Source organism: Herpailurus yagouaroundi, unplaced genomic scaffold, assembly GCF_014898765.1.
Source record: "Herpailurus yagouaroundi ecotype Mexico unplaced genomic scaffold, PumYag 67641, whole genome shotgun sequence".
In the NCBI taxonomy this organism is placed as follows: Eukaryota; Metazoa; Chordata; class Mammalia; order Carnivora; family Felidae; genus Herpailurus; species Herpailurus yagouaroundi.
Genome location: NW_024420442.1, coordinates 8,572,140 through 8,580,770, shown reverse-complemented (window position 1 = coordinate 8,580,770; position 8,631 = coordinate 8,572,140). Strand labels below are relative to the sequence as shown.

Here is an 8,631-nt window from a genome sequence, read left to right as displayed (position 1 = left end):
TTACATAAGGATAGTATATAAGGTTTTCTACAAAAGATGCCTGAAATCCTAGTTCATTATGGCTGTGGAAACTTCTTAATCTAACAATAATGGCATATTTAATCAGATTTATATCATAATACCCTAAACGCTATCACTTGAAAATCTTGGATCTTCAGTTCAGTATTACCACCAGCATATGCCACATTTACATATAGCACATGTTCTGAGGTAAGATGACACATAATTTGGTAAGGCTTAGTTGATTTAGGTATATTTTATCCTTTTTTTCCATGTCAGGATCATTATACTTTAGTGGAGTGCAAAAAAAAAGTCAATACAACTCAGGAAGGAGAGTGAAAGTATAAAGATGAACAATTACCTATTGTGTTATGTTTTCTAGGATTTGCCCTGAGTAGCATAGTCAAACCAAAAGTAAAAATGGGAATAATAGATGTCTATCAAAGAGAGGTCCTTTGCTTCAAAACAGACTTTTAAGTGTAAAAGAGTCAATTAAAGTATCTGGTGAAATATATCTCAAAGGATGTATATTTCAGAAAGCCTCCTTGAAGTACCATTTTCATAAGAGTAAAGGTTATCCTCTGCAATGTTGAACTTTGTGGGGGTTTTTTTGAGAGAGAAGAGAGAGCACAGGCAGGGGAGGGGCAAAGAGTGAGGGAGACACAGAACCCGAAGCAGGGTCCAGTCTCTGAGCTGTCAGCTCAGAGCCCAACGCGGGACTCAAACTCACAAACTGTGAGATCATGACCTGAGCCGAAGTCACACCTGGAACTGACTGAGCCACCCAGGTGCCCCAGAACTTGGTGTTTTATAGAGGCTTTATGGCATGGTCTTAGTTACATATTTTTTTAAACTTAATGTCACTTAAGCACTACTGCACATCTGCTAACGGAAAAAAATGGTTTTAGAAAGCACTAGGGAATTAGGAAACTATATTAAAGAGGAAGATGTTTATTTCAGTAGAGCTTACCACTTTGGTTTAGATATAGTGTTTAAAATATTTGTCAACAGATGTAGAAAAAGCATTTGACAAAATTCAAAAGATATTCATGATAAAACCTCTTATCAAATTAGGCATAAAAGGAAACTATTTCAACATAATAAAGGCTATATATGACAAGCCAATACCTAACATTATACTCAATGATGAAGGGTTGAAAGCTTTTCCTCTAAGATCAGGAATAAGATACGGGTGCTCATTATCACCACCTTATTCAACATAGTAATAGGGGTTCTCTATTTGCAGATGATATGATTTTTTATGTAGAAAAACCTATTGGATCTAACAAATGAATTGATTAAAGTTTCTGGATATAAAATTAACATACAAAAATTAGAAGTGTTTCTATACACTTACAATGAATTTTTTAAAAAAGAGATAAATTGACACCTTTTACAATAGCATCAAAAACAATAAAATGCTCAGGAATACATTTAACTAAGCAGATGAAAGATTTCTACTTTGAAAGCCACAAGACACTGATGAAAGAAATAAAAAATACACAAATGGAGAGGTATCCTGACTTCTTGGATTGGAAGAATTAATATTGTCAAAATGTCAATACTACCAAAAGCCATTCAAAGATTCAACTTAATCCCTATCAAAATTCCAATGGCATATTTTACAGATGTAGAAAAAACTCTTAAAATTAAAAATTTTTAACATTTATTTATTTTTGAGAGACAGAGCACTAGCAGGGGAGGGACAGAAAGAGAGGGAGAGACGATATGAAGCAGGCTCCAGGCTCTGAGCTGTCAGCACAGAGCCCAACGCAGGGCCTGAACCCACGAATCACAAGATCAGGACCTAGGCTGAAGTCAGACGCTTAACTGACTGAGCCACCCAGGAACCCCTAAAAAACTCTTAAAATTTATATGGAACCACAAAAGTGTCCAAATACCCAAATAAATCCTCATAAAGAATGAAGTAGGAGGCACCACGGTTCCTGATTTCAAGCTATACTGTAAACCTATAGTCATCAAAATAGTATGGCACTGGCATAAAAACAGACAGACCAATCAAACAGAATTGAGAACCCAGAGAAATAAACCCAAGCATGTAAACCAACTAACATTTGGCAACAGAGCCAATAATACTCTATGAAGAAAAAATCTTTTCAATAAATCGTTCTGGGATAACTGGATATTCATATGTAAAAGAATGAAGCTCGGCCCACATATTATACTGCTCACAAAAATTAACTGAAAATGGATTAAAGACTTAAATGTAGTACCTGAAACCATGAAACTCCTAGAAGAAAACATAGGAAAAAAGTTTTTTGACACAGGTTTTGGTAATTCTTTTTTGGATATGACACCTAAAGCACAAGCAACAAAATAAAAAATAAACAAGTGGGGCCACATCAAACTAAAAAGCTTCTGCACAGCAAAAGAAACATATCAACAAAGTGAAAAGACAACCTATGGAATGGGAAAAAATGTTTTCAAGTGATATATGTGATAAATGGTTAATGTCCAGAGAATATAAAGAACTCATACAATTCAGAAAAAACTCATACATTAGCAGAAAAAAGAAGAAATAACAGAAAGAAAAAGAAAGAAAAACAAATAACTCAATCAAAAAATGGGCAAAGGACCTAAATAGACATTTATTCAAACAAGAGATGTGAAAAGGCAACAGGTATGTGTACTAGTCATTAGGGAAACACACACACAAAAAAAACCATAATGAAATATCACCTCACATTTTAGAATAGTCATCATCAAGACAAGAGATAACAAATGCTAGTGTAGATGTGGAGCAAAAGGAATCCTTGTGCACTGTTTGTGAGATTGTAAAATGGAAAATAGTATAGTAGATCCTGAAAAAATAAAAAAACAGAACTACCGTATGATTCAGCAATTCCACTTTTGGGCATCCTAAGGAAATGAAAACACTAACTTGAAAAGATTTCTGTACCCCTACATTCACAGCAGCGTTATTTACAATAGCAAAGACATTGAAACAATCTAAGTGTCTATCAGTGGATGAAAGGATAAAGAAGTCATGGCATATATATACAATGGAATATTATTCAGCCTTAAAAAACTAAAACATCCTATCATTTGTAACAACATGGATAGACTTCCAAGGCATTATGTTAAGTGAAATAATTCAGACAGAGAAAGATAATAAATATTGTATGATCTCATGTGTGGAATATAAAAAAATGAAACTCATAAAAAAAGAGATCAGGCTTGTAGTCACTAGAGATGGAATGTGAGGGGTGGATATTGGAGGAAGGTGGTCAAAAGATATAAACTTGCAGTTACAAGATAAGCCCTAGGGATAGAATGTACAACATGATGACTATAGCTAACACTGCTGTATGATATATAAGAAAATTAAGGGAGTAATTCCTATGAGTTCTCCTCATAAGGATACATTTTTATCTTTTTTCTTTTTTGTTTCTTTTCTTTTTATTGTATCTATATGAGAAGATGGAGGTTAGCTGAGTCTATTGTGGTAATCATTCACAACATATGTAAATCAAATCATCATGCTATATTCCTTAAACTTATACAGTGACATATGTCAATCATTTCTCAATAAAACTGGAAAAATAGGAAGAGAAAAACCTAAAAACTTTAGAAGAAATATATATTTGTCAGTTGCTTGACAATAAATCGAATGGAGAATGTTCCCAAATTTATAGGTAACAAAAAGAACCAAACTTTATCTTTTTCACTCTCCTCTAAAAATCCTGGCTCAGCTCTTTGCCATTCCTAATTAGTTTTATGACAAGAAATAGAATCCGAAACTGTTGTAGTGGCAGAAAATTTACTTTTATGCTTGAATTTTCACCTCTAATGACTATGAAAGTAAAACAACAGATATGTCATTTTTATTGCTCTGGCTATACCTTCTATTTCCAGGATTGTTTCCCAGATGGGAGTTTAGTGCCAACCCAGATTACACCCACTTTCCATGTAGTGTGTAAGAAGGAGTCCCTTTATTGAGAAGTGAGAAACCCAGGTTCTACCTCCTCAGGTCATAAGGCCATACCACTGAAGAACTTTAAGCAAAACATCAACAGAAATAAATCTTCGCTTACCTGAATGCAGGAAGGAGCCTCCACTTGTGATCTTTGCAGACTTTTCAAGATCTATGTTGAAAATACCTTTGATACAGGTCTTACTTTAAAAATGAACCAATTACTATGAAAGTTCTATATTCAAAATATGTGCAAAACAATGTTAACATTTAAAACTTATATGTAGTGTTTAGTATATGTCAGGCTATGTGTTAAACATTGCACATATGTTAACTCCTTTAATTCTCATAAGAATTCTATTATCAGTACCTTATCATAGACAAGGAATGTGGGACATAGAAACGTTATTTAACTTGCCCAGGGTCACATGGTCTGTAAGTGGCAGAGTCGAGCTATAAATTAAAGCTAAATGACTTTAGACCCCATGTTCTAAAACCACTAAACTATATTGCCCTTCACGTATGGCGTCAAAAAACATTTGGCTTGATTAAAACCAATCACTAAAATATTGGTGACCATTAAAGAGTTGTAACATAATTGCTGATGCAAGTAGAATTGGAACTTCCTATGTTAGGTGATAGTCATAGGAAAACTGATGTTTTTGTGTTGCTTTCTGTCTTGACAGTAGAATATATATATATATATATATATATATATATATATATCTGTTTGCACTTGTCACTTGGTTTCTTTCTATATGTAGGCCATGTCCCTGAAAATATTTTCTATATATAAAAAGAGGCCAAGTGACATTGTAAAATCTAATAGGAGAAGGCCAGATCAAGTTGGCCAAATTCTTGAGTATATAAAGAGAAGGTGGCAACTCAATTATTATTAAAAAATGTTAGGATTGGTGTTTAATGCATATGTGTGACTGTAGAGAGACATTTTTAAAATTAGATGATTTCCTCATAAAATCTCATTGATAACACTTTTATGTCAGAAGGCCCATGTCTATGCATAGGCATTCTATTTCTTTGAAATTTGCTAAGTATGTACGTATGCTTATCCACTTTTAAAAATTGAATTATATTTGATACATAATATTGTATAAGCTTAAGGTGTACTACATGTTCATTTGATACATTTATATATTGCAATATGATTGCCACTATTGTCATTAGCTAACACCTCTATCATGTCACATAATTATCATTTTTTTTGTGACCATAATTACAATCTAAGTATCTTATTAAGTTTGATATTCATAATACAGTATTGTTGTCTATAATCACTATGCTATGCATTAGATCTCTAGGACTTATTTACTAGTTGCAAGTCTATACTCTTAAACATCTCTCCTATTCCCCCACCCACCCTTGGCCTCCGGTAACTACCATTTTACTCTTTTTTTTTTAATACACCCTTTTTAGATTCCACATGTAAGTAAGTTCAAACAATGTTGTCTTTCTCTGACTTATCTCACTTCTTCTTAAGCATAGTTATGGGTCTCAGAGAAAAAGTACAGTTGGTAAGAGTGGATGTCATATCTCTGGAAAAAAATAGTTTCCATTCAAACTCCTAACTGGTAGCAATTTCTAGTCTTGTGGTCATAGTGTTCAAAGATGAATCAGATTCTAGGGAGTATATAGTACAAAGTCCACCTATTTCAATGACAGTAAATATCACATGATTGTGTTAACACAACTGCTACATAATATTCCTTTTTAATTATTGTCTACAAGAATCAATCAAACTATTGAATAGGATATGACTGATTTTCCAAAGTTCCAAAGCCTATGAAACACAAGTCTGAATGGATCTGAAATCTCTTCATTTTGGCTTCATGTTAATTCTTTTTGACTGCCATTGCCCGGATTCAGCTTCTTTCTAGCATTATTTAGTTAATTAGTGCCTATCTCCTTTTAATAATAGTTTATTCAATAAGCAATGAGATTGTATTTCAAGGGTACTTTTAAAACCATACTTTAGTGTCTTGATTGAAAATTAAATGCTTGTGTTAGTAAAATGACTTGTTTATTGTTCTTCCTTTACTATTATATAAATGAAAGGGATGGCCAATTAGCAAAACATATTTAAATATGATGGTTTAGTGCACCTTCTACATCCATAAAAAAGCAAGACTGGTGGGTTGTGTTCTTACACACACACACACACACACACACACACACACCAAACAAAATAATTTAGAAAAAAAAATGGAAGACTATGGCTCATCACTGATTAAAGTGTACTGTGGCAAATACCTTAAAAACACTTTAAAACACATCTTCAATGACATAAAATCACATTGATGCAGGAAACAGAAAGAAACAAAATTAACACATTGCAAGCTTTGATTGACAGATTCTGTCATTTTATTGTCTACTATATACATATCAGTAGAAATACATGTCAGTATCCTAATAAAGAGAGTCACTTTCTTCCCAGATTATAAAATTAGACCTAGGAGGTAGAGGACCATCAAAATGATAATTGAATGTAAACCCCATTTTCTATTACTATATGTGTTGTACTCAGGTGAAAGTTGATATTTTCTATTATTCTATGTGTTATATTCAGGTAAAAGTTGATATTTAAGCTTAAATTATTCATTGGTTTATATATTCCAAATCAAAGCCATAAAAGTTTCTATGAATACCTATGCTAATTCAGTAGTAATTCACTGCGATTGACAGTGCTTAGAGATTCCAGAAATGGTTGACCTAAATGTGGTCTTTATTTGCCTTAATGAATTTACCAATAAATGGAAAACGCACAGTCCAATATGTAATATATCAAATGTTGACTTCTTGTTGAGACCCCTCTCCCATTTACTTGGGTTGTCAAATTGCCACATTTTTTACGCAGAACTGAGAATAAAAGAGTTCCTGACATTTCTAGAAGATACATGAAAATTTTGTAAGTGTGCCATTGATTAAGAAGTTTACAGAGCTGAACTGGTCTTTAAAAAATGTCTGATCTACAATTATGAAAGTAAATTATATAAGCCAATCTATGACTATAGAGTATCTAAGCCACACTCAATTAAATGCTCAGCAAAGCACAGAAACATCTGCTCAGCACATGTTTAATTCACTAGTAGTGGCTGCCTGCCACCGGAGGCATCTCCTCTGCATCTGTGCAGGAAGTGGAAACCAGCGGTGAAGCAAAGCGGTGTGAGGTCCGCTGGGTCGGCTGCGTCTGCAGTTCTGGGTCTCTCCTTGCTGCTAGATCCGCGGCTCGACACCTCCAGCGCCATGCCCAGGAAGGGCTGCTTCCTGATCCACTGCACCCTGCAGTACCTGAGCCAGGTAGCATAGTGTTCAAAGTCAGTGAAGGTCATGACTGTGAACTACAAGACGCATGGGGAGCTGGGCGAGGAGGCCAGGAAATTTGTGTTTTTCAACATATCTCAAATCCAGTACAAAAACCCTTGAGAGCAGATCATGGTGTTTAAGAATGAGACTGTCCCCCTTCCTGCAGTTCTATCTGGATTCCGGGTAGCAGGTCCTCGCGGATGTGAAGACCAAGGGTAATAAGGATTTCATGGAGCATATCAAAAAATATTGGGGAAGAACAAAGAAACCCTTGATAAAGAGGAACAGAAAAAGCAGCTTTCTCACCCGACTCACTTTGGCCCCTGAAAGTACTGCCTGGGGGCCTACATCTGTGAGGTGGAAGGGCAGGTCCCCTTCCTGGACCTGGTGCCCCTACATAAGGAGATGACAGAGAAATACAAAACAACACTGAAAGCCAGAGCCCAGGTCTCAGAATACACTCAGGGAAGTCCCTGGTTCTGTCCCTGGAGGAACACTGAAAATGTCTTTGCCATAAGAGGGCCCCCTTCATTCACTTGTGTGAAAGGACATGGGAGGGTAGGTGGAGTATCTACAGTGGAGCAAGTAGATGAATATCCTATCCATCAGGTCAATAAAATGCCTCCTGATCTCAAATAAAAAAAAAAAAAAGGAAAGAAAGAAAGGAAAAAAAGAAAATAAGTATTACATCATATTGGTTTCAGTATTTATTAAAATTTTTATTTCTTTCTTATCTAACTTAAATACTTAGGAGACAAAAATCAAATCAGTTGAAACCAATACTAAGGTTGTAAGACATGTTATTTTAAAAAAGTCTGTTATTTAATCTACTTATGTGAGTGAATCAGAATTTTCTTTCTTTAACCTAAACAAATAGAGGTAAATTGGATGCTTGAGGCATGAAAACAGCCTAATTATTCTCACCAAATGTATTTAGAATTAGTGTTTATATATAATAGATTGTAATTATATAAATTTTTATATTTTATTTATATTTGTTTTTAACTGCATAGTTATATATAACTATATATTTTATTTATAAAATTTAAATTTTATTTCTATTTCTGTTATATATATATATTAATTTCCCTCCCTGATCACATCTCCTTCTACTATTCCCCCTTATTTATTCAGGCCACATGGCCTTCATGTTATCATAAAATACATTAGCATATCATAGCCTCAGAATCTGTAAACTCACTGTTCCTTCTTCCTGGAATGCTTTTTTCCAGGAATTCTTTTTTTCTCAACTCTATTTTTCAGTGTCACCTTTCTCAGTATAACCTTGTTTGTCTGTTCTATTTGAAACTAGTAGGAAAAGTAAGATAAAAACAGAGAGGGAGGGAAACAATAAAGGACTCTTAAATACAGAGAAC

The 8,631-nt window shown here is 34.2% G+C and overlaps 1 pseudogene; it reads left to right on the top strand.

Annotated features, from left to right (window-relative positions):
* The first annotated feature begins 7,092 nt into the window (after positions 1-7,092).
* LOC121025443 (28S ribosomal protein S25, mitochondrial-like) lies at positions 7,093-7,894 on the top strand (annotated as a pseudogene).
* The last annotated feature ends 737 nt before the right edge of the window (positions 7,895-8,631 follow it).